We start from the raw sequence: 27,409 nt of genomic DNA, 5'->3' as shown, positions 1-27,409 counted from the left end.
TGAATTAAGTCAAGAGCATTATTGGATTTTTCTGGAATACTTTTGAGGGTGGCTCTAACTTGTTTTCCAAATTGACATTCCTTACATACTGTATTGTGAGGTTTGACAATTTTAGGTAAATCTCTAATTGCTTTAGTAGTACTGATTTTCACCATGCAATCAAAGTTTACATGATAGAGTCTCTTATGCCATAGCCAACTTTCATCAATATGTGCAATCAAGCATGTCTTTTCACCGTTATTCAAATGAAAGATATTTCCTCTAGTTTGATTACCGGTTGCAATTTCTAAACTAGTTCTATTCATGATTTTCCATTTTCTATTTTTGAATTGTAACTGAAATCCTTTCTCAACTAATTGACCAACACTCAAAAGATTATGCTTTAAACCTTCAACATAGTAAACATTGTCAGTATTATGCTTACCATCAAGAGATATTGTACCTTTACCTTTGATCAGACAAGCTTTATCATCTCCAAGTCTCACTAGACCTCCATTATATTCTTGAAAGTTCAAGAATTTACCTTTATCACCTGTCATATGATGTGAGCATCCTGAATCAATGATCCATTCATCCTTTACTTCAATTTTAGCTACCAAGGCCTGCTCTACCGGTTGGACTGTGGGTGCCGGTTCATCTTCTATTATAGCAACAAAAACCCATCCATTGTCTGTCGGATACTCATCAAAATCATCAGTCACTACTTCATCAACAAGATAACAAGATTTATCTTTATTCTTCTTAAAAGTTGTTGGTAAACAGATTTGTCATTCTTAAATACCTTTTAAAAATGACTCCCAAATGCCCAAATTGAAAGACAAAACAAGAACCAATAGTTGAGTCACTTGCAATGGTGAGTGCAAGTGCTCTTTGAATTTTGATATGAAGGTACAACTCCCTTCGTTGGATAAAAATGTATATTTTCTGATTATGCTTTTAACCATAAAGCAATAAAGGAAGACTAACATCTACCCATAACCATGAAAGTAGATGCGAATAACAAATTTATAACGCAACAAATGAAGGTAAGTAAAACATAGTTTAATTATCCACACCCACGAGTATGCCCTTTCCAATAGATCAAAATGCTCTAGATGTTGATCGAGTCTCTCTCATGTCTCAAAGGACAAGGGGGATCATAATACCCAGACAAAGGATTAGCAACAGATTTCTTTCCAAATACAAATTATTTCTGAAATCAAAGTTTCATAATTAAATGCATACACAGTTTAATGTAACAGAAAAGGGCAATGAAAGGTAATCATAGGAGAAGAAAAGTTCATTATGATCAAAAGAAAATATTGACAAATTCATAGATCAACAAAATCTTCTTCATTCCATCAATGCCAAAAATGTGAGCTCACAGACTCAATTTTTCTGAAAAATAAAACTATGGAGTCCAGAAAACAATGTTGCCTCTTCCTTTTTACAGCAAAAAGAGAAAGAAAAGAAAAGAGGAACATTTTCTCCTTTCTTTCATTACATATATATAACTAAAAATTTCAGTTATCAATAACTGATTCTTGAAAAGATTATTAATTAATCTTTTCTTTTATCTTCTATCTTCTTCCAACAACTCTTTTTAATTTTGCTTCAAATCTTTTATCCTCCATTCATTTTTGAAAAATATTTGAAGAGAATGTAATTTAGACAAATCTAATTATGTGTTGATAGGTGGTCATTTCTTTTATATCTCCATTTCAAAGCCAAGTCTCCACCACGAGCTTCTCATAATAATAGTTTTTTCAGAAATTTGTATATACGCGTACTCAGAGATCAATGACTTTCGAACACGATAATATTTGTCTAATCGCTCCGGTAAGAATTTAGAAAACTAGGGTTTCTAAAACCTGTCTAAATTTCAGTGTGATCCAACGGTTCAATTAAAAGTTATGCCCCTACATTGAGAATTATTTTTCCGTCTCATAAAATCCATGGTTACAGGTTGCATTGAAAACTATAAACAATTACATGCCAAAACTTGCACATGGCTCACGACTTTGAGTTGCCATTTGAAGGAATGAGCTCTATTTTATGACAAAGCTCTCTTTATAATAGAGGAGGATTGTAACTCTTTAGATTTTTTGTAATACCATGAGTTGCTGAAACAATTCTTTGAAAATATTATCAACTAGTATCAACATATGAATTAATAATTAAATTCATATTTCAAAAAGCCGAATCTTCCTTTGTAACATGAAAGTTGGAATTTGTATGTGTTAGTGTGGCTATCTCAAAAGTCATCCAAACAATTTTACTCTCAGCTCAATGATCATTTTTTTAAAAACATCCACATTCCGAACCTGTGAACTTTGAACTTTGAACTTTGAACCTTGAACCTTGAACCTTGAACCTGTGAGGTTCAAGCAAATGGTTCAAAAACACAAACTGCACCCACAGTATAATGCATTGATTTTTTTTTTTTTTCCATTTTCTTGCGCGTTGAACCTTGAACCTGAACTAAAAAGGTTCAATGGTTCAAGTTCAATGACCGAAAATTACAAAGCCCAAAATTTGAACTTTGAACTTTTTGAACCTACGCACTTGAACCTGTGGGCTTGAACCAAAAAGGTTCAAGGTTCAAGTTCAATGACAATTGTTCTTTTCGGCTGCCATAGAAAAATCTACATAACATTTTACTCAAAGCTCCATTTCTCATGAAATTTTAACTGTAGAATAAATAAGCTGAGTAGAGCATAACCCAGAAATCATTTTTGCATAGGAGACAAAAGACTTGAGATTTAATTGTTTGGGTATATGGGTAAGCCAAAAATAAAACAATTAAAATCTCCCAACTGACATGGAGTTTGACCATAAAAACTTCAGCATTAAAATATTAACAATATCTAATTTTTAGCTGATTATGAGACTTTAGGCACAAGCAAAAATATAGGGGTAACAAAAGTATCTCTGATATTCAGGGTTAGGTTTGTATGTTCTTCTAGCTTCTTCTCTTAGTCTATCATGTCTATCAGGGCATCTTGAAGCCATATGATCAATCTTATTATAGTTAAAACATTTAAAGGGTGCTTTACCTTCATACTTACTTCCAACTGGACCTTTAGGCATTTTCCTTGCAAATAGGGCTCCAAGTTCTTCAAGTTCTTCATTTTACTTTCTTCTTTCTTCAAGTTCTCTTGCATAAAAGGCTTTCCAATCATATTTGTCAAATGATGATGCAGATGATGTTGATGTTTTAAAGGCTAAATCTGTCTTTATAGTAGCAACATGACCAAATTCCTTAATTTCAAAGGCTGAAAGTTTTCCAATCAATGTATCTCTAGTTACTGATGTATTAGGCATTGTTCTTAACTCATTTATAGCAGTGACTTTCATTTTATATGTTGGTGGCAATCCTCTTAAAACTTTTGAAACAATTTCATCTTCACTTAAGGTTCCTCCACAACATTTAATACCCAAAACAGTTTCATTAACTCTTTCCATAAAAGCAGAAATCCTTTCATTTTTTTCTATTTTTAGATTTTCATACCTGACTCGGAAGCTTTCAAGCTTTGCAATTTTGACTGTGGAATCTCCTTCATTTAGTGTTTCCAAATGATCCCAAATAGCTTTACCAATTGATCTATCTGATAATCCCATAATTTTCTAATCTGTCTATGCCCTCAAAAGTGCTTCTCTTGCTTTGCAATCATTTTCTTCATCTTTAGTCAAGTTAGGTGGATTAGGCTGGCTTTGAGTAGGAGCAGTATAGCCATTTTTTGTAACATCCTAGATGTCCTTTCCAATGCAATTTAAATGTGTTTTCATTTTGATCTTCCATATGCCATAGTTGGTTCCATCAAGTTTAGGACTATCCTTCCTGAAATAGTTAGTAGACATTGGATCTCCTCAAGCTGTTAAACTTCTGTAAAAGAGGACTAGGCTCTGATACCAATTGTTAGGTCCTGAAGATAATTGAGAGGGGGGGGGATCAGTTGTCAAATAAAACAAAAAAAAATAACTTAACCAACTTATTGCTTAATACCGATGAACCAGTCTTTTATACCGGTGGACAGTTTTATCAGATAATTGCAATGCCGGTAAAGATTAATGCATGAAACAAAAAGACAAAGTCATCCACAACACTTAACACCAATATTTGTACGTGGAAACCCTGTAAGGGGAAAAACCATGGTGGGAAACTTTACCCACAATCAGATGATACTACTACAGATAGTAAGTGTTTACAAATGGGGTCTGCACATGTAGAAAGGCCAAGTGCCTAGAGCTCACTGCTCAATCACAAAATAGGAGTCACACTGACTACAATTGGATGGTTAAATCCAATAAGGATGTACTGCTCAAAATAGCATCTTCATATGCTGGATTCAGTACCGGTGTAGTTCTGATATGCTTTCACAAAAACCTTTCTTCACCTTCAAATGATGTCTGCGTGTATAGCTCTGCTTAATCTCGCATATACCTTCACACGATTCTTCTTCGCATTCCACATTCGATCTTACAAATAAGATCTTACATTTATATCATAACCTAGGACCAATTTTAGTAGGTAATCTCTAAGAGATATTACAATAAAATCATTTTACAATTAAATTCATGCTCAATGCAATAACCGATCCAACATGTCGGCTTAATCCATTTACAACAACAATAAATCATCTCCATAGCATGCCATGCTGATTTGAAAAGATAAACCTATTGGTGTATAACCTGGACCTATTTGCCTTTAACAACAAATATGCAAATATGAATATACTAATAATCAAATCTCCAAGACAAAGTGTCCAAACGATGTCTTCAACATAACCAAGTGTTTTCCATTGCATTCAAAGTGCTGGTGATCATTATATCCTGCTAGTGTACCAGATACCGGTGACTATGCATGAGTCATTTGCTTGCCAGTGAATGTTGCTGATTCTCCAAAGTGCTAGAGTTGATAAGTGTTAGTAGGTGTTGACATCAATAACAAAACCATACAAAAATACCAATAGTCCTATGACCCCTTAGGAAACTATATGATCCCTTAGGTGTCATTGGGGGTTGTATTGTGTCCTAATGGGTCATATGGTGTCCTATGACCCCTTAGGACACCATATGACCCCTTGGGACACTATATGGTGCTATGGGTCATATGGTGTCCTAAGGGGTGATATGGTGTCCTATGACCCCTTAGGACACCATTTGGTGTTGTTATGTGTCGTATGGTGTCCTAAGGGGTCATATAGTGTTATATGACCCCTTAGGATACCATATGACTCCTTAGGACACCATATGGTGTTGTTAGGGGTCATATGGTGTGCTAAAGAGTCACATGGTGTCCTATGACCCCTTAGGAAACTATATGACCCCTTAGGTGTTGTGAGGGTTTATTTTGTGTCCTAAGGGGTCATATGGTGTCCTATGACCTTTTAGGAGACTATATGATGTTGTTAGCTTGGGTCATATTATGTCCTAAGAGGTCATATTGTGTGTTATGACCCCTTAGGACACCACATGGTGTCATTATGGGTCGTATGGTGTTCTAAGGGTTCATATGGTGTTCTATGACACCTTAGGACACTATATTATGTTGTTATGGAATGTATGGTCTCCTAAGGGGTCATATGGTGTCCTATGACCCCTTAGGACACCATATGATCCCTTAGGACACCATATAGGAAACCATATGGTGTCCTAAGAAGTCATATGGTGTTCTATGCCCCCTTAGGACACTATATGACCCCTCAGGACACCATATGGTGCCAAAATGGGTCATATGATGTGCTAAGGGGTCATATGGTGTCCTATGACCCCTTAGAACACCATATGACCCCTGTGTTGTTAGGGGTCATATGGTGTCCTATGACCCCTTAGGACACAATATGACCCCTTAAGACACCATACAATGTCGTTAGGGGTCATATGGTGCCCTGTGACCCCTTAGGAGACAATATGACCCCTTAGGTGTTGTTAGGGATTATATTGTGTCATAACGATAGGACACCATATGGTGTCCTACGACCCCTTAGGACACGATATGGTGTCGTTAGGGCTTGTATGGTGTGCTAAGGGGTTATATTATGTCCTAAAGGTTCCTAGGACATCATATAACCCCTTAGGACACCATATGACCCCTTAGGTATTGTTAGGGGTCATATTGTGTCTTAAGGGGTCATATGGTGGCTCGTGACACCATATCATGTCATTATGGGTCTTGTTGTGTTCTAGGGGGTCATATGGTGTTATATGACCCCTTAGGATACCATATGACCACCTAGGACACCATATGGTGTCGTAAAGGGTCGTATGGTGTCGTAAGGGGTCGTATGGTGTCCTAAGACCCCTTAGGACACCATATGACCCTTTAGGATGCCACATTGTGTCATTAGGGGTCGTATGGTGTCCTAAGGGGTCATTTGGTGTCTCATGTCCCCTTAGGACACCATATGGTGTCATTAGGGGTGTTATTGTGTCTTAAGAGGTCATATGGTATTTTATGACCCCTTAGGACACCATATGACCCCTTAGGAGACCATATGGTGTTGTTAGGGGTCATATTGTGTCCTAAGGGGTCATATGGTGTTCTATGACTCGTGAGGACACCATAACCCCTTAGGAGACCATATGTACTAAGTTTCAAATAAGGAGAGATATAAGGGTGAAGAGAGATGAAGAGCTAAAGAGAGGGAGAAGAACTAAAGGACAAGGAAATAAATAGAGATATAGATATTAAGGAGTATGAAGTGAGAGGGAGAAAAACTAAAGGACAAGGATGGATAGAAAGAGGTAGACATATCTAGATATTGAAAAGGAGAGAGGAAGATAGAGGTACAAAATTAAGATAAAGGGAGAGGGAAATGAATAGATATAGAGAAAGAGAGAGGTAAAGACAAAGATAAATATATAAAGAGATGGAGAAAAATGGATAGAGAGGGGTAAAGAGAGCAAGATAAAAAAATGAAGAGATAGAGAGATATAAAGGAAGAGAAATATCGATAGATAGAGAGATATAGATAGTGCAAGAGAGTGAGAAAGAGAGATAAAGATTATAGATAGGGATGGATAGAGAGGGAGAGAAAGAAAGAGGGAGATATAGAGATATATAAAGGCACTATAGAGAATGATGTGGGGAGAGAGCCAAAGATATATAAATATGGAGTAAATAAAGAGATAAAGGTAGAGAAAGGGAAAGATACTTCAAGAAGGCAATAAAGGAAGAGACAAAGAAGTAGATTAATCATGTATAGAGGAAGATATATAAAGATAGAGGAACATATAGAAAGAGAGATTGATAGGGAAAGAGATGGAGATGTGAAGATGGAGATAGAGATAGATATGGATAGAAAGTGCTAGAGAGAGTAAGACAAATGGAGGGAGAGATGGAGTGAATAAGTGAGATTTAGAGATAATGAGATATAAATATACATGAAGATAGATCTATAGGGATATAGAGATAGAGGGGACAAGATAGGGAGAGAAAGGAGGTGATAGATAGAAGTAATATATAAGTATACGTAGGATAAGGTAGAGGAGGGAGATAAATAGAGAGAAGAGAGATTATTAGAGAGAAATATAGAAATAAGGATTGACAATGATGGAGTGGGAGAGGGAGAGATAGGAATAGAAAGATGGAGATATATGCAGAGATGTATGTAACTTGGAAATTTATTTATCTAGATGGGATGAGAAAATAAGTGACATAAGTAGAGAGTAAAGAGATAGATAAAATATATTTATATAAGTATAGATAGACAAGTGATAGATAAAGGAGGTGATAGGAAAAAAATGAGATTTTGTATGCAAAATTTGTGAGTATTTAAAAGTTTAAAATTGAAGGACTAACTTCAAATGATTAATATTATTTTTGGGTCTATAATATCATAAAACTACCTTATCCATTTGATATTTCTCTTAATTACCTTTCCAACGCTTGTAAAAAATCAAAATTTCGATAAGAAATGCAAAAGTTATGCCCATTTTACTAAACTATCACTAATACATTTTGACTAGATTTTCGACTGAGGTTTCCAACGGAGAAGGTATATTGTGGCCACATTTGGTTTTTTTTGAAAAAATGCTTGCATTCATCATAATTCCGATGGAAATTACCCATTTGGTTTCGACAAAGAAGGCATTAGCAATGAGAATTTTCTTTTTTTCAAAAAAGTGCTCGAGTTCATCGTAATTCCAACGACAGTGGCCATTACAAAATAAAAAAAGAGGTGGGGAATTCATTTGTGAATTTCAATCCTACATAGGCATCCATGGTGAATTCAACCCCCAAGAACATCAAACCTGTGTCGAAGGCCATCCCACGCAGGAGGTAGATTCAAATTGCCCTATTTTTTGATTTCATGTTGCAAAAAATATACATGTGGTGGTTAATTGTCCTAGTTTAATCTCGTAAAACCGTAGAATTGTGATTGAGGAGTGAGTGTTCAATTTGGTATTAGCAATCCCTTCCTCTCGTATATGCACGTGTTGATTGTTCACATGAGATCACATCTCTTTGCGGCATCGTATCAAACAATTCACGAGCCTTGTCCATGTTTCCACATTTTGCATTCATGTCAAGCAAGGAATTTTGCAAGTACAACACCTAACAAAATTCCTCTATCCCTTATGCTCTGATGGATGTCCATACCCTGTTCCAAAGCTCCCATTTTTGTACAGGTAGGGAGGATGCTAGAAAAGGTTGTGGAATTTGGCTTTATGCCTTCCAATTTCATTTGCTTGAAAGTGTCTAAAGCCTTTTTGACAAATCAATTTTGTGCATATCCAGCAATCGTTGTAGTCCATGAGCAACATTTCATTCAGGCAGTCTATCAAATAGTTCATGTGCCTTGTCTATGCTTCCACATTTTGCATACATGTCTACCAGGGTAGTTACAACTACAACATCTGACAAAATTTCTCTATCCTTTATGCTTCGATGAATGTCCATACCCTATTCCAAATCTCCCATTTTGGCACAGGCAGGGAGGATAATAGTAATGGTCATGGAATTTGGCTTTACACCTGCCGATTGCATTTTCTTGAAAGTTTCTAAAGCCTTCTCAACAAATCCATTTTGTGCAGTTGCAACTACATCTGACAAAATTCCTCTATCTTTTATGCTTTGATGGATGTCCATACCCTATTCCAAAGCTCCCATTTTGGCACAGGCTGGGAGTAGGTTGGAAAACGTAACTACAAAAATGCAATGATCAGCTCCAAAGACATCAAACCACTACTAACAAAACCAAGAGTCTAAACTATGATAGGGAATAGTGTGAGCTGTCCTGAAATAAAATATTTTATTTTCAATTTCAACTAAAACATAATTACTCAGCCATTTAATGTTATTAATAAGTGTTTAATTTATGAAAGAGATAAATGGTTGGCCACAAGTACATGAGTTACTAAATGCACACAAATAAGTGAATTTGATATTCAAAACTATCTACAATGAATTCAATTCTTGTCCATTAGTCATTTATGTTTGCAATAAGCATCTTTCTTTGTTTTTCTTAATCTTTATTCATAGTTATGTGCATATTTCACATTCTATAATTAGGATATCTTTTGTGTTGTGGTATAGATAGGATTGTTATATTATAGAGATCATAAATCTAGATATCTCATATTAGTTCTAGCTCTTCTTGGATTGAGTCTAAAGTTGACATATAGTCATAAAACCATTATTAGCAGATCTATCCATTTCTAGTAAAGACAATTGAGAAAGTCATTTTGATATTGAGAGTTTCTTATCTATTTACCTATTGATCATTATTAAGCCATAATATTTAGGTCTATTTATCTCTCTTGCAAAATCTCTGTAAGTGTCCTAGATTGTCCCTACTACTCACTCTTCAATTCAGAAAAATGGAGTTCTAAAGATTTGTTGCACAAGATGGTGTTGAATGCATCAACAAGGCTAGCATGGAAGGCATGTTCAAGCTTCCACTTGTACAACTTACAACAAATGATTTGTTGATAGAAGAAATTCTTGAAATAGGGATACAATCGAAAGACAAGTAAGTACATAAAAACCTCCTCAGTTGAAAGTAAAATCTGTGTTTAAAAAGAGTACATTGAATCCCAATCCATAAACACAATAGAGATACCGATGGAGACTTAATTGGATGTAGAATGTCACACCAAATTTGTTAGAGTATGCTAATCTAGTACATAATGTTTCGTAAAGCCACATTAGTATTTTACCCAGATCATTATCTACCAAAACTAGCTATAGTAATCCTTTTGAGGATTCATTCCATGGTGCTAGATCTTCATTTAGTTCCACTTCTTGTTGGAGAAAAGAACAATTATTTCTTGAGGTAGATGAATATCCCATCAACAAAGGACAAGACCCTTTCTAGAATATAACAAATTCTACTCCAACAAAAGATCATGGGGGTTTCACTAGAGATATTGAATAAGAGATATACTTCTACTGCTACATTAAAAACATTGGCATGTTCTTCATTTATTGATGTAAACTCTCTGTGATGCCACCACAACCAATAAAGGTGTAAAAAGTTGTTTGCAATGCATGGATTTTTAGGATCGTCCTTTGAGAAAACAGAATTAAAGTATGGAAGCAGGATCTGCCAGGTACTGAGGGAATCTTGATGAAAAATAACTGCAAATTATTGGGGCGAGCTTATATGCAAAAACTCATGCTTCCTGATGGGTTTATGTACAAAAATAAGCACGAATTAAGTGGTAAAGGGGCTTTTGGAAACAAGAGGGAAGAGAGGTAGTGGAAGTGAAAACTTCTGGTGTTGTGTTTGCTCCATCTCAGAATGGGAATGGCGAAGGTGCTATAAGAGGAGCTGAGAAGGGTGTTGGAAGAAGTGGGGGTGTTTACATTCCCCCATTTAAGCTCACTCAAATTATGAAAGATGTGGAAGACAAGAGTAGTGTGGAATACCAACGCATGACATGGGATGCCCTTCGGAAGAGTATCAATGGGTTAGTAAACAAGGTAAATGCATCTAACATCAAGAACATCATTCCAGAGTTGTTTGTAGAGAATCTCATTCATGGGAGGGGTCTATTTTATAGGTCTTGTATGAAATCCCAAATAGCATTTAGAGTTCTATACTTGATAGGTAATGGATAAACAATGTTAGGAGGAGAAAATATTGAAGGCCAATTGCAGATTGTGATAATACTGGATCAATGAATCTTGTTATTTATTGAGTATTTCTTGTTTTCCATGTTGTGTGGTGTACCATAAGAAAAATAGAAATCTAAATTCAATAAGATGCTTTGTTCAATGATGATAATTTCTATTTTCTTGCCTATGAAGAAAGACCATGTCAGACAATATCAACGAACAACAAAATAAGGAGACAATTGCTAGATTGTGGTCTAAATTGAAAAGAAAAGGTGATGGAAAATGTTATTGTCCGTGCAAAATTTGTAAGGGGTTAAAGACTAGAAGACTTCTAATCAAAATAACAAAGAAACATTATAGGCTGCATGGTCACATTGAAGGTGGACATGATTATCATCCATTGGTAAGTTTTTCATTATATTGTTTTTGACAATTTATATACATAATAAATCATGTGATGATGAGATCATGATCATGGTTTATTTATGTATATCAATTTTATATAGGTCGAGCACCCCGGAGCACATGGTATGGATCAAGACAACCCTGAGAATATGGTTTTCGAAGTGGATGAACATGGAGGTGTGAATATTAAAGCTAAGGATAATGATCCCATGGAAGATGACGATCATGAGCCAGAAAACACAATTGAAGATGATGGTACAAATACATTGATCCATGACTCATTTAGTACTTGCGCAGCTGATCATGATGATGAAGATGACCTTGATGTTGTTCAAGATGTCCCTCTACTTGAGAAGGCATCTGAGGCCCTTTATGAAGGCTCACAGGCAACTCTTCTCTCCGCTGTATTGTTGTTGGTGAACTTGAAGGTTATGAATGTTTTATCCAGCATAACAATGTCACGTCTATTAAGGCATGTCATATATGTCATAATAAACTGTGAATCATATTGTACCATTAATATTCTTTATTATAACAAATTATATTTTGTTACTGTAGATTGATAGGTGAGTTTTTGTTACCACCATCAAATATTCTACCTCGCTCATACCGAGAATTATCTGCCGTTATGAAAGATATTGAAATGTAGTATCAAGCAATAGATGCTTGTCCCAATGATCATATTATATATCACAAACAAAATGAATTTTGAACTGAATGCCCTGAATGTCATATCAGTAGATATCAAATAGATCAAATAACAAAAAGGGTTCCTCGCAAGGTTCTTCGCTATATTCCCATTATTCCACGTATGCAACGATTATTCAAGTACACTAGCTTGGCACAATTTATGGATTACCATGCACGCAATAGAAGTCAAGATGACATTATTTGAATGCCTATGGATGGTTTAGCATTTATGGACATAGAGGAAAAGTGGCCACACTTTAAAGAAGAACCTTGTAATCTCAGGCTTTCATTGGCAGCAGACGGTGTCAATCCATTTGGAGAGATGAGATCTATTTACTCAGTGTGGCCTATTTTTGTTATCAACAATAACATTCCTCCATGGATGCCAATAAAGAGGGAGCACATAATGTTGGCAATGATTGTTCCAGGTATTTTATCATTTAAATATAGTCGTCTAAATTTAATTATAAATATTGCGGTAAAAGGTCATAATAATTATGTAATGTTTTTGTTCATTCGATTAGGTAAGTACCAGGTTAAAGATATGACTGTATATATCGAGCCTCTTATCGACGAGTTGCTAGAGTTATGGAATGGTGTCACTATGTATGACATCTCTAGACCAATAGGACAAAGACAATTTCAATTCCATGCGATGCTTCTATGGACAATACACGATGCCTCGAGGCTAACACATTTTTGTGGTATGTTATAGTGTTTAAGTTGTGCATGAACATTATAATTCAAAAAATTATCATATTTAATCCAATTATACATTATCTTGTAGGTCTTCAAACAAAGGGAAAATTTGCATGTCCTGTTTGTGGTCCAAAGATGAAATCTCGTCATTCAAAATTTTTAGGAAAGCAGGTGTTTGATGAGTATAGGCACTTTTTCCACAAAAATCATAAGTATCGAAATACTAAAAAACATCTTTTCAATGGGATAGAAGAGAATACATCAAAGCCACAAAGAATGACACCTCACTTGTGGAAGTTGGAATATAATAGAATTAATCGTCAAGGTAATGCCATTCCATCTATTGGTTTGTCATAAAACATGTTTTCTATTTTGTTTTGTTTACTGATGATGTGTTTGATGATCATGAAGGTCGTGAAGGCATAAATGACCACCTTCCTAAGGGAATAAAAAGTTATCCCCAAAAATTTAGTAGGTTGCCCTACTATGAGTAGTTACAAATTGTTCATTTGTTTGATAGTATGCATATTGGAAAGAATATAATAGAGACATTATGGAAAATATTGGATGGAAGGCGTGACAAGAAAAAATTGTCAAAATATGTAGTGACATTCAAGATTTCAATCATGTAATGATAAATGTCATTCAATCAAATAGCCATGGAGACTAGATTAATATAAGTGAGCTTCCTTGGTTATTAACAGACCAGCAAAGTAATGCTATAAAAGAAGTCATACGAAAAATTCGATTTCCCACAGGATTTTCTGCGAATATAAACAATCTCATATCAAAGAAAAGTGAATTTGAGCCAAGGATGAAAATGCATGATTGGCATACCTTCATTAAGGTAATTCATGTTCTTGTTTTTTTAGTATGTATTTAAGTACTGCGCGTACGTGTACTTTTCATTATGTTACAAAAAAATGAAAAGATAATTTTATAATTGTTGCAGTACGTTCTAACTCTATCTCTCCCAGATGACTTCGACAATAATGTCAAGCAAGTCATATATGATCTTGGAAAATACATGAGGTAAGTAGTGATATTTGTTTAGTTCGTTGTATAGCTATTATATTTGCTATTTATTTTGCTATTTATTTTGCTTCTTATGTAATATTTTTTTTTGCATTTTGAATACCTTGTAGGTGGTTGTCATGTAAAGAAATCCATAAAGACGATATAAAATATTGGAAGAGAAAAATTCCTCATTTAATGTGTGAAATGCAAAAGTGTCCACCTTCAGTTTTTTTCAATGCACAAGAACACTACCTCATACACCAAGTTGAGGAGATTGAATTGTGTGGACCTATACACACTAGGTCAATGTGGATGATTGAGAGGCACTTGAAATTTTTGAAGGCTTTGGTTCAACAAAGAGCACATCCTGGGGGTTCTATGGTGGAGGGATATATGGTATACCAGACTATGGTGTAGATTTCTGAATATCTTCCTAAGTTTGCAGCAAAGATCCACGTGGATCGCATTTGGGATCCCAACACCATTAACAAATTCGAAGGGGAGTACTTGACGGGGAAAGGTAGATTGAGGAAAGTGAGAGGTAATTATAAGATGTTATTGTAGTTAATTAATTCTTAATCTTCAAAATAAATCGATTGTAAGACGTCTATTTATTTTTTGTACAGTTGGTCGAGAGTGGGATGCACTACATTTGTATATTGCAAACAATCTTGATTAGATGACGGTATGGATTGAACGTTGTCATCATTTTGGACACACGTTAACATGGGAAGGTGTGGCTTCATTGGTTAAAGAAGCACATCGTAATGGAGATTCCAATGTTACGCAAAGGGAAATTGATTTAGCATATGGTTTAAGAGATAAAAAGGTACGTATAAATTTATTAATCACCCATATGTTTATCAACTCACAATGCAATAAATTTTACATGTTTGGCATATCGCAGGTCAAACACCACAACGCTATGTGCTGCAATGGTCATAAATTTCGCATAAAAAAGTTGGATGACATGAAGAAAACTTGTGATTCTAGCATCATTGTAGTCTTTGAGGTGACAAATATTTCATCAAGAAATGACATTCATCCTCAACAGTCTCAAAATCAATACTATGGCATTTTGGATGATATACTTGAGTGTGACTTTAATTCCTTCAAATTAGTTTTGTTCGTCATCAAATGGTATAGGCTACGATTGAATAAAAATGATCCTGATAGAACTGTTATTGAACAAGATAATGGTTTTATAATGCTAAATACAAGGTCATTTGAACCAGTTGGGGATGAGCCCTATGTTCTTCCAAGCCAATGTGAGCAAGTATTTTACTCAGAGGTTCCACTTAAACTGGGTTGGTCATGTTTGTTGTTAGACATGATCCAAGAGGAAGGCCGATAAAGTATAATGTGATGGAAGAAGAAAATACCGAAGAAGTAGAAGATGAAGTGGATGATGATCATGATCGACAGTTTCACAATGACGATGAAGAAGAAGAAGAAGAAGAAGAAGAAGAAGAAGAAGAAGAAGAAGAAGAAGAAGAAGAAGAAGAAGATGATGATGATGATGATGATGATGATGGTGATGGTGATGATGGTGATGATGATGGCGAAGACGTTGATGATGATGATGATGATGATGATGATGATGATGATGATGATGATGATGATGATGATGATGATGATGATGATGACGATGATGACGACGATGACGACGACGACGATGACGGCGATGATGATGATGATGATGATGATGATGATGATGATGATGATGATGATGATGATGACCTTGATGTTCATGATGATGAAGAATGAAATGTATGAGGTATGCGATTAGTATATTATCTATTTAATATTGACTTCTTGATTGATTTTTTTTACATAGTTAATTCATTTTGTTTTGAATTCTAATGCCATTACATAATTAATTCATGATGCACCTTTTAATATGGAGATGGAGATAGGGAGTGTGACTATTTATGTGACAATTTTTTAACTATGTTTATTTATGGAAATTGGATTGTTTATTAGCTATGTGACTATTTATGTGACCATTTAGTTGAGGATCTTGCATAGTCTACATAAAGTAAAGGTAAGGAATTAAAAATTTTACAATGATTTTGATGACAACATCTTTTTATTATTTAATACTCTTTTTGTCTACAAAGTTCATGTTGTTCATGTTGTGTACAATGTAATTTCGGTAATGTTTTTTATATTATTTCTTTGTGACGGGTTGACATGGATCCATCACATATCACATACAGAGATGTACCTTGCGACACTTCTACCAGGCATGTAAACCTCATTGTAATTGTACAAATTAGGTAGAAGAAAACTATTACATTATTATGTTCTTTTTTTTAGCGATTTATACTAATTTTGTAATTGTTAGTGATATTCTTGACACAGACAGATGTTCAGGGAAAGGGAAAGGGAGTTGCAGTACCTGAGCACCTTTCTAGGGATGTGGAATCATTAGGGTTAAGCAATGATGACCCTGAAGATCCCACAGACCTTGTGAAATTCTTTAAAATGCCTCTTATAAAAATTAGAAAAGTGATTGTTGCTTTGGCAGCCGTGCATCCTACCACTGATGAGATACAACAAAGGGTGGAATTATTGTTTTAGACAGCAGAAAACTTGCAAGTAAGCAGTAATGAAAGCTTTAATTATAACAAAAGTTCAATGATGGTTTATATTTTATTCTTTTTTATGTCATTAACTAAAATATGTGCGTATTGTTTTTACATAAATTTATCCGCTCTCATGAAAGTCGTTCCCACGATCAGGGTGTTGCAGGATCTTCAGTTGATCACGATTTTCTTGTATTATCACTTGCTTGGCTTATCACTCTGAGTACCCAAAACACATCATACTTGATACTGTCAATTTTCAAAATAAAGGTTCATCCTTGTTTACAATTCTTGCACTTTTCATATATTTAATGTTTGATATATTTAATGTATTATTCTTTAGGTGTTGCCAATGTTACTGTGCAAATGCCGACGCAGCCTCATCAGAGGTTACCCTCACCTGTATTGCCGACTGCAATGTTGGCAACATGTAGCATGCAAACATCCTCTAGTGCACGTCATATTGGCCCGCCCATCGTTGGTAGATCCCTCTTTTGCTCTATCTTCTGTCATGTGTTTATTTCCCTCCAAGCATTCTTTCTTGAATTCTTATGCCATTTCATAGTGGATTCATTTTTTGCAGGAGCAGATGCACATGAGGATGTGCCAGAGGTGACTACTACTAATAACATACCATCATTTCCTGGATCTTCTTGTATTGCTAGTATGGGAACATTGCAGGCCACATTGGTGGTGAGCGATGAAGAAATGCTTCCCTTAAAGATACAAAAGGTTCCAGGTACTTTAAAATTATTATTATATATACTCTAATTGTAATTTACTTTATGATCACTCGTTTTGGACTAATGATCCCATGATTTTTTTGTAGGCAATGATATTTTCTATAAACATCTTAGTGACACTGCATTGCAGATATTTGGGCCCACCATATGTAAAAGGTGGTACATCATATGTGAAGAACCCTAATCCACTTTTGATTTCATATCATTGCTAGAATACTTTTCCTTTGATCCATTTCTTGAAGTGTAATAAATGTAGCTTTAGTTCATTTCTGAATCTAATAGGTTTGTTTTTTCTTTAAAAGGTGGAATGACCAAGAAAAACAGTTAAAAGATGAATTGACAAACCAAATGGTTGAGTGGTTTGGAAATGACACCTTTAACAAAACCAAGCTCCTTGAAAAAACTAGCACATATCTAAAGTATGTGAGGGACCAATACAGGACCTATTTGGAGAGGAACCTAAAGTACGAGCATCCCCCCATGATTCCAGAGAGGGAGTGGAAGGACTTGATTTTGGATGCCAAGGAGAGAATTGAAAGGAAAAAAGGAAATACACCAGTAGATGCCAGAAGAAGGTATGTGATACTATTAAGAATGTAATTATGTACTAATTAATTACTCTTTATATTTACATAATCTAACATATTTCAAACTTTTTATAGACTGAGTGACACGTCAAAGGAAACCAAGGCAAGGCAAGAAAAGCACGGGTAACACAAACTTGGCTCTGGTGGTTACATGAAACTTGCTGCACGAATTGTAAGTATCTCATGTAAATGAAATATTGCATCAAAATATTAATAAATTGCAAACGTTTTTTTTTTATCAAACAATGCAAGCAAAATTCATGGTACCAAGCAAAAATGCAGGGCTCTAAATTCAATAGAGTGCCCACAGAAGATGACAAGAAAATTGCCTACCAACAAGGTTATTTAGCTATGGCTGATCGGCTATGAGAATTGAGTGGGCATACACAACATTCGAGTGCATCTGTCACACAGGTAAATATGCTAAATGGAAGTTGTTTCAAATTGAATACTTTACCAATAATCTAATTGATGTTGAGTTCCAACATAAAGTGACTATATTTGTTTTAAATAAGCAAGCGATGATAACAATGTGCATGCCATTGGAATCCAGCCAGCTAATTGTGAAACACCACCTGCACATGAAGGTCCGGATGTGCATCCCAGTAGTGGAGGTATTCATTTTCTATTCAAATTTATTTATTTAGCTATTAATACAATTAAACATCTTAATTTGTAATTAGAGTAGTAATTAATGTAACCTTTTTTGTTAATATTTTAGAGCATGTAGTCGGTGGTGAGCAAGTGGAGCATGATCTGGGTACACAACATCAAGAATGTGATGTTCCCCACTCAGGTAAAGAGGACCACTGTTATTGCTTTAAACAAATATAATTGCTATTGGTGTTCAACATTAATGTAACCTTTACTATTTCAACTCTAGATGATCTAGAGGGTGTTCAACATGTTGAGGTTGAGGCTACACAAAATGATGTGGCCCCACCAGGTAAAGAACACAACAATTATGTTCTCTAAATTAATGAAATACTTGTAACAATAATATTTTTTTTTTTTAATTTAACCCTTTTCTTTGTTATTGCAGGACCCCCCTTCGCTTCAGTGTCCTCGTCCTTAGTATAGGACTAGGCATACATTGAGATCACGAGCAGTTGGCGGAACATCTGCAAAGGGGGGAAATGATGAAGAAACCGATGTTCCACTTAGTCTTTTCATAGCTTCAAAGAAAAAACAAAGAAAGAAATGATTGTAATCTAACTTATTTGATAATGACTGATTTTTATGTGTTAGTGAATGTAATTATGTGCTAATTAATGGTTATGGATGATATGTGTTAATTAATATTGATGAATGTTGCATGTTAATTAATGTTAATCAATGTTATGTGTTAATGAACATTATGTGATATTAATGAATGAATGCTATATTTTATTAATGGTAGAAAGAATGAAGGAATGAATGTTATAAGATGTTAACGGGGAATTTAGAGTGATGTTAGGGGGGGGGGAGGGGCCAAATGAGCTTCCACCTTCACATGGTTGGCCCTATTAAGTAGAGAATATTAAACTATTCTCAAAACCAAGTGAAGCTCAACAAGGTAACACACTTTTCAATATTTCATTATGTTGCACAATTAATCTTATTGAATAATGTATATTGAATCTTAATTGCAGGGTCCAATAGAGTCAACACGAACAACAACACCACAAGTTGCTAGGTATAATGAACTCCCATATTGTCTTGTATGTACACGAACAATATGAGTTGCTTCTAGTGTTGATATCCAAGGTGGGACTGCAAAAGTTATGAATATGCCTCATCTTTGTAATTTTTTTTATTACTTCTAAGTAATGAATATGCCTCATCCTTGTAAGTTTTTTTATTACTTGTAAGTCATGAATATTGCTCTTTAGTTGATTAAAATTAAATGAAAATCTTTAATGAATACACAAAACTATATACACATGCAGACGCACCATGGTTGAGATGGTCCAACTCCCTAGTCTCACTCTACGACTAAGCTCATGCCATATCTAAATCAAAGACATCTCAAATACATGGTCGGTGGAAAGCTGCAAAATGCCATTTTCATACATAAGCAAGACATACACAATTGGGCACAATCACCAAGAGAATGGTAAAAAGTGTGTTTGAGATTGTACATCATGGATGCTTTTAAGGATTGTATCATGGATGCAAAAAATCTCTTCATTAATCCTTGACTCATGATTGCTATAATTCTTCTTTAGACTTCTCATGTCATTTGTTGCACTTCTTCACTATTTTGGACTGAGTTTCAACTATGTATTTGCGTTGACTTATGACTGTACCTAGCTTTGTCCTATCTTTGTAAGCTTCCTCTTTGAATTGTGGTTTTAGCTTTGATAATACCTTTTTAATGTTGCACTATTTGTAAGGAGGACAACTCCTAATGCATGTTGCAAATTGTGTTCTAGTGACTGAGACTAAACTTTTTGTACTTGATGTTTTTGACTAGTTGTCATAACCTCTGACTTTGATGCTTGTGCCTTAATAGAACTAGATGTTTCTTGTATGCATACTTGGTCAAGGACTGCATTATGATGCTATAGGGCTACAAGCTAAGATTATTTATTGTATTGAGTTGCACATTTGACATGAGTTTCCCTATGACTGCTATGCCTCTTGAGGTAATAAGGTGTTGTTCTTGTCAAGTTTTGACAATGCCGCAACAATAACGTGTTATTTGTTGTTAAGGTTTGAAAAGACCTTTTAGAAACTTATACCTTGCTCTTTTTCACTCAGTAGACTTGATTACTGTCATTTTATTTGGTACTAGGTATGACTGCCTACTGGCTTTACTGTAGACTGCAATCTCTCTAGATTGTATTTTGTGAGTGTTGTTGTTCTATACTTGACCATCTATTAGGAAAACATAGCTTGAAATGTCCAAAACAATTAATGAATGTGTTGGGTCTCAAATCAACAGATTGGATAGGTTCTAAGGAAATGCCAACTCCTACGATCAAACCCTCCAATTGACTTGGCCAACTTATAGAGTGAACCTACTTGGTTACTAACTCTCTCACTTTAGGCTCTGTAGGACCTAGGCGGGTATACCTACTCACTAGTTGTTTTCAATGACTAATGCTTTTTATAGTAGATTAAGTATCTTGATTTGATTTCCTCCTATCTCATAATTGCATAAATTCCTAGGATGGACATATAGCAGATGAGTTCAAGATTGTTGTTGTAGAAATTATTCGATTTATGTGCTTGAAATTTATGTATATACACTATTTCTAGTCTACTCTATATTTCCTACTCAACTACTCCTATTGCTTTAAAATGAAATGTGAATTGATGAATTGTATTCTATAGATGACTAGTGCCTTTCTTCATTGTTTGGGCTACAGAGTCTTTATATTCCATCAGTCCCTTTTTATGTTGAAGAAACCCTGGGCTTCGGTGACTTCCTGTAGTTTTCCATCGATATCACTATGCTCCTTCGATGAATGGGTCTGTTGTCTCACTGAATCCCCTTTTATCCTCTCTTTGTCGTTTCCACCAATAAATTTGTATCGATGAAACCATGTGTATCAGAGACATGCCTTTTAGTCTCCTCGAAATTCATATTCTCATCGAAATCTTTTTGCTGTCCACCGGGTTTCATGTCAAAGAGACTTTGGACTTTGGTGACTTCTTTTGTCCTCCCATCGAAACTCATATCCTTATCGATATCATTCATCGATGTAGTTTTCTTCTGTTTTATCGATATCACTTTTTCGATGAGATGCTTCTTTCGGTGAATCTTCTTTATCTTGTATCGATGATATTGTTTCTTCAAAAGCCTTTTCTCATTGGTGGGGGACACCTTTGCTTTCTTCGATACCTTTTGTTGGTGGGACCATACCTTTCAGTGAGTCTATTTGCACTGATAGTGTTATATCCTCGAAGGCCTTTTCTTGTTGATGAGAACCATCTCCACTTTCCTTGATATCTTTTATCGATGGAGTTACTGTCTTCGATGAGTCCTTTCTGAAGTTCATTGGTGTTTGCTTTTTTTGATGCCCCTTTTATATTGATGAGACATCGCTGGGTCTCATCGATACTATTTGAATCTTAGATACTTCGATAGAATGCTTTTAGACTTGTTTGATAACTTATGGGTTATTACGGTATCAATGAAAATGATGATTTCTTCCAAAGAGAGATGGCTTCTATGATTTAATTTCTCAAATCAAGATATTTTACTGAATTCAGATTTGATGCTCAAAAGAATGATTGCACTATCACCAATCTATCTTGAAGATTTGACTACTCTTTAGATTATGATTATGATTGTCATGATATTTCATGAGACTGCTCTATCTCCATATGAAACCCTTTGTTCCCACAAATCAATGCTTTGAACTTGACTGTAACTTTATAGTGATCACTATCTTTGTACAATAAGCTTGCTACTTTCTCAACTTTTGATATATTGGAGGCTCCTAGGATGGTTTCTATCTTATAGTCACAATACCTTGCTATATTTTGCAACTATTCTATGTTTATTTTTTTTCCACTCTTAACTCATAGTTCAACCGAATATGGTTCATCTGAAAATCAATGCACATTGATTATAATCAAATTATATCAGTTTCCATGGTTGCAAGACCTGAAGAAGGATTCTTATCATCAATTAGATGCATGCTTTTGGGAATATAGAAAGACAAAAAAATATATTAGAACCGTATTTTTTGTTGAGTCATAATATGATGTGTTAATTTAGCTAAATAAGGGAACCAATGTTGTATTAGGTTTAATTCCATGATGACAGTTGAAGCTTGTTAGAGATAGGGGATTTGTAGCAGTTGGCTTGTTAGGTTATGTCACAATCCCATGAAGGTCCTTGTAAACCGTTAATGTTAGTAGACATGAGACTGTTATGTAACGAATTGGATCAACTAAACCTAGAATTTCTATAACCAATGAATCAATTGACTCAAGTGTATATTAATTATCTTATGATAATAATTTATGACTGTTATTCTTAGTAGACATTAAGCAGTTTGCTAGATAGTTGGACTAGACTGTGTTTATCAAATTCAAGATCCCCAACAAACAACTTATTGACAGAGATATTTCCTGCATATTTAATTTCCCTCCTAAAGAGAAAAGCTAAGAAACATGTCTATAAAAACTACATTACAGTCTATGTTCAACTGAATAACCCTAGATTACTCAAAATTGAAACCAATAAACTATTGAAAGTAAACCAGAAGACAACACAAAATCTAGGCTTGAAATTTCATAGTCTATATATTGATATTAATTTTGAAAAGTATTACAAAAATCAGAGTATTCTCCATAAGACTAGAAAATCCCAGATATATTTTTGCAGATTTTTCTTAAAAATTCTTGCGATCTCCCTTTTCATTAGTCCTGGTATCCATTTATATAATCATGGATGCATACAAGCTTCAGACCCCTTTTCAAAAAGAGTTTGTTACAAACTGAAAATACTCCCCAAGAAACGGTTACAAGTCCTTTTCAGCATCTTCAGCCTCTTGCACTTTTTGCTCGGTTGCAACCTCTTGTAACTACTCTGGAGCATCTTCTTCCCGCACCGCATATTTTTCAGACCACTCTTGAAAAACATCATCTGTAGGCCATGAGTAGCCAATAATCTTTTTCTTCAACTTTAATAGCTTTTTCCAAGAGTTCCTTATTTTCTTCACTTCTGACTCCAAGAAACCATAATGTGATTTGATCTTTTCTATTTCCTCAATTTTTTTAACAAACAGTGAGGTGTCATCTTTATTGATTATTTCATTTACCCTTAGAGACAGATTAGCTCCTAACTCATCCAGCCATACCTGTTTGTCCTTTATCTGATTTTGGTTGACAAAACCTCCAAGAAACAGTTCAAATTTGTGCTCAGTATACTCTTTTCTATATAAATTAGCCTTCATTTCCACATTGGGTTTCCCTTCTACCAGCTTTGTCAAACCTTTGGTCAATTCACATGTGGACTTGACAGTGGCATTGGATCTAGCTTCATCATAAGATACACACATGAATTCTAAATCTACTTCTCTTGGGATCCACTTATTTAGAATAGGCTCTAGAATGGCCTTGTCCTCATTTAACTCACAAAGAGTGTCAAAAATTCTCTTCATATTGATATGTACCATGGGAGCATCAATGGTATCAGCAAAACTCAAAATTGTAGCCTTTATCTTCTCCTCATACTTATTTGCAAATAAGGCCTGAGCCTGTTTCAACTTTTCCAATTCATGTTGATAAGTCTCAGCTGGTTGAAAACCAGAAGGCATAGGAGAAGGAGGGAATTCTACAATGGGACTAGTAGGTGGGGGCCTTGCTGGAGAAGAAGAAATTGCCAAGGTAGAGGACTCGCCTCCTCGGTATTGTCCCATTAGCTGACTTTGAAGTTTGGCAATGATAGTGTCCTTGCTGGCTACCTCCTTTTTTGCTTCATTATAAGCCTTTAAAATTGTTTCCAACCTAATTTGGAGATCAACCTTTTCTTTTGCTTCCTTCTCTGCTACTACTACATTGAACTTAGTAGTCTCTAAAACAGTACTAGTTGCTTCCACTACCCTTGTATCCTGAACTCTTCTGACTATCGTAGCTCCTAGAAGGTTAGATTGTGAGGTATCTTTCCTTCTTCTACCTTCATCTCTTTTAAGGGACCACATAACCAAAGAAGCATCATCTTTGCTGAATACCACTCCCTTCATTGGCTTAGTTTCCTTTTTGACCGCTTCAAGAACCAATGCATCAGCTGTATCCCATTCAGGGAGGATTAGCACACCAGCCTTATCCACCATCTCTCTTCCAGCCTCAGGAGTGATAGCTTTGAACTCAACCATCATTTCTTGTTTAACCTCTTCCTCCACTTGGGCTGCATCCTTGAGAGGCTGTTCATTTACCCTTTGCTCACATCTAATCTTGAATTGATCAATATTTTGCTTCCATAGAAAATGCATAAAATCTCCCGATGTGACAAAATTGTTGTCAGCTAGGAATTCTTCATTAGATTTTTTGACAGTAATGTCCAATTCTTTTCCTTGTAGCTCACCTTCAGTTACATACATTTCAGCACAAGGTGGCTCTTCTGGCATTCCTTCTTGAGTCTCATTGTAGGTGTAGGCAATTTCACCCAAACTCCCCAATTATATCAATTGCTCAGCCACCACTTGCTCATCTCCTATATGAATAGGGGGCTGAGATGGAGAGTACTGAGGGTCATCAGTTTCAATTTCTTTACCTATCCTCTGCCTCTTAGGCGAATCCTGAATCTCAATAGTATCTTCAATGGCCCTTTTCCCTCTAGAAGTAGAAGGTTCACCTGTTACTGGCATCATTATAGTATACTTAGATCTCTTGTGCATTATATAATCACCTGGTGGAATAGCCTTAGCAAAGGCAGGCTTGGCTAGGACCAATTTAGCCCTGTCAGGATCATTCTGCATTATGGCTTCTCTTTTTTCCTTCAGGGTTTGCATTAAATCTTCAAAATAAAGAATTAAGAATTTAACCTTTTCTTCAAAAGGGATAAAACTAGAGAGAGGATCATAACTAGAATCAAATTGATGGATAAAGTCAAGGGCTCTTTTGTATGCAATCCACTTGTCCTTCCTCAACTCCTGCTCATCTAGACTAAATTCATTCCTGATCAAATCTTCAGGGAATTGGAATTGGTGAGGCTTGATTTTACAAATTGCTCTCTTCCTGAACATGTCGTTGAATAAATCTTCAGGGTCAGCACACCTTGACACTACAGTTGATAACATGTATGGTTTAAAGGATTCTTCAAAATACTTCCATCCACCTTTGGTAATTACAAAATGATGAGCCATGGTGATGGTTGGGAAAATTGTCCCTTTACCTCTGTTAGTTAACTCAGCCTCCTGCACTCCTCCAATCTGTCTTAATACTTCTGCAATCCCTATCTTTAATGGAACCTGATAGGGCAGTAGATAAGGGGTACCCCTAAATCCAAACACTCTAAAAATAGTAGAAACAAGATATAGATACATATCTCCCCAGTTATGAACAATCTTGATATCCTCTGCAAATTCTTTGGGCCTAAGGAATTCCAAAAGAGCCTTGGGAATCCTAGGGTTTTCTGCACACAAGAGAATTCTAATTTTAGATGCAAAGCATCTATCAAACTTTAGATAACTTGCATCCTCTCTATCCCAAGATAGAACAGTACTCCACAATTGCACTGGCATCTCCTCTTTATCCTTGACCTTAACTAGGTCCATCACTTTTGCAAAATAATCAGCCCCTTTGAATAGAAACATATGCATCAACAAGGAATACCATCCAAATGACTTGTCTACCTTACCATTCTTAATTCCTACTAAGCCTACATGGATAGCATCAGAGAGGAAAGGAGCAAAGTCAAATGTTATGGCTAGGGAAGGGTTCAAAATTTGGTTAATCATTAACATATAATGGACGAGCATGTTTTTCTCAGCATCTTCTCCAAAAATTTGACACAGTGTCCAGTACATACCCTTAGCTCTCAAGGTAAATAAATTTAGGGAAAATGGCTCCATTGTGCTAGGGCCTACAACTGTTAATCCCCCTATTTTGACAAAAAATTCTCTCAATGGGCCACTCCTAAGATGATCTCTTTAGGCATTGTAAACTTGGGTTAATGCCTCAAAATCAATAGGCTCAAGGTAGATGGAAGCTTCACTAAGCTTGAAGACATTCCTAAATCCATTGTCTTTGATTTCGACAAGGGCTGATCCCTTTATGTTTCTAATGCATCTGGCAGTAGGATCATAATTCTGCACAATTAGGGTCAACAGATCTACATCCATGAAAACACCTGGGACCACAAGCTTCCCTACATCTAAATTCCAGATACTATTCATAAGGGAAGGGGCATGTCTCTAACCAAAACCCACTTTAAACAAACTGAGACCGGATATCCCTATTTCAGGGTCCCTCAACCAATTTCCTTTATCATATAAACCATCCCCAATTTTCAAACAGGTTTTTTTTGGCACTAACTCCTTGGCCCTAGCCCCGACATTGGTCGACATGGTTAACTGCTCAAGAAAGTCATCACAAATATTTTGGTCCTAGTAATTTACCTTCCCTGTTAATTCTATTTTGGGTCCCATTTTAGGAGTATGCAACTAAGCCAATTATCAATCAAAGCAATTTTCTAATAGGACAAGACCACAATTCAACAATCTTTAAGCAATGGGTAAACAAAGAGCAAGAGAACTTGATTTTAGTTTGCAAACTTCTGCTCTGCACCAACTCTCTCTGCAACTTCTTCTGTGAAATGATACCCTTGTTCAATTGATGCAAGGATATATACGGCAATTTGGCTCCTTAACGGAGACATTAACACTGCATGCTTTGGCCGTCCCCTCAGAATTGAATTCATGAAAGAATTCAAGAATTTGGCTCCAACGGATCAAAACTGCTCTGAGTATTTTTCATTTTGCTCTTTCGTTGTTTCGCATAGCGTAAAGCTCTTGCATGTTCATCTAGCAAAAATATGCCAACCATTGGATCAGATAGAACTTGCACCACTTTTACCATTTTGACTCTTCCTTGCTTGGCAACAGACTGAAAATCCTTTCGCTATTTCGCGATGGGTAACAATCTTTCATCTTGACCTCACGAAGCTGCGCTAGCTATCTGATCAACTGAAACTTG

This window comes from Cryptomeria japonica, chromosome 3, assembly GCF_030272615.1.
Source record: "Cryptomeria japonica chromosome 3, Sugi_1.0, whole genome shotgun sequence".
NCBI classification, from domain to species: domain Eukaryota; kingdom Viridiplantae; phylum Streptophyta; class Pinopsida; order Cupressales; family Cupressaceae; genus Cryptomeria; species Cryptomeria japonica.
This window is presented reverse-complemented; position numbering follows the sequence as displayed.